The sequence below is a fragment of the Anolis sagrei genome, chromosome 11, assembly GCF_037176765.1.
Source record: "Anolis sagrei isolate rAnoSag1 chromosome 11, rAnoSag1.mat, whole genome shotgun sequence".
NCBI lineage: Eukaryota > Metazoa > Chordata > Lepidosauria > Squamata > Dactyloidae > Anolis > Anolis sagrei.
This window is the reverse complement of record NC_090031.1, coordinates 13,440,885-13,441,920: the sequence shown is the minus strand read 5'-3', so window position 1 is coordinate 13,441,920 and position 1,036 is coordinate 13,440,885. Positions and strand designations below refer to the sequence as shown.

Sequence of the window (1,036 nt, the reverse complement as noted above, 5' to 3'; positions counted from 1 at the left end):
GGCTCCCATATACCGGGAAATGATCTAGTTCTGCTGTATCAAGCCACCAAATAAAGACTTGCAGTTGGCCAAGTGGGAAAATGGGAATGCCTTCCGCAGAGTGCTTTGTAGCCCTTTTCACTAATTTGTCATCATTTCCTGATATTATGGGGAATGGGGCACAAATGGGAACTACAAACAAGTGCACAAGAACAACAAAGTCCCAGTTGTGGAGTATTTTGGTTTCTGATATCAGCTAGGCCAACATACACTTTTCAGCAAAGGCAGGATCTGTCTGGAGTGCCTATGGCCATACCACCCTGAACACGTCCAATCTCATCTGATCTCAGAAGCTAAGCAGGGTCGGGCCTGGTTAGTACTTGGATGGGAGACCACCTGGGAGTACCAGGTGCTATAGGCTTAACCCTCTAGAGCAGCGTTTCTCAACCTAGGGGTGGGGACCCCTGGGGGGTCACGAGAGGGTTTCAAAGGGGTTGCCAAAGGCCATCGGAAAAAATATATTTCTGATGGTATTGGAATCTCCTTTGGCAGAGAAGGCTGAAGATCTCTCCACCTTAACTTCTCTTCCTTTTTGGAAACAGAAGGCAAATCCTCCCACTTGCCTTGGCCTTTCAGCCAAGGGGAGGGCTGTTTCTGAGACTCCAAGTAGGGAGGGAGAGCAGGTGTGCTCAACGTATGGCCGCGTCATGCACATGTGTGCAGAGGCAGCCCTAGGTAATTTTCAACAGTAAGCAAACAGTATTTTGCCCCCCCCCCCAACCAATCATTGATATATATTTTCTGTTCGTCGTGGAAGTTCTGTGTGACATATTTGGTTCAATTCCATCATTGGTGGAGTTCAGAATGCTCTTTGATTGTAGGTGAACTATACATCCCAGTAACTACAACTCGCATATGTCAAGGTCTATTTTCCCCCAAGAGCGCCTCAAGAGCGCCCCTGGGCAAAATCAACTATACTGAGAATGTTTACTTTGCGTAATGGGTTGAACTGCCCCTGCATGTGTGGGTGAGGGAGAGCATGCGAGGCTGGAGCAAG

At 48.2% G+C, this 1,036-nt stretch overlaps 1 non-coding gene across 1 annotated transcript; it reads left to right on the top strand.

The window, feature by feature from the left end:
• The first annotated feature begins 281 nt into the window (after window positions 1-281).
• On the top strand, window positions 282-400 carry LOC132763966 (5S ribosomal RNA). Its single transcript, XR_009630298.2, has one exon. It is a non-coding gene; the product is annotated as a 5S ribosomal RNA (ribosomal RNA).
• The last annotated feature ends 636 nt before the right edge of the window (window positions 401-1,036 follow it).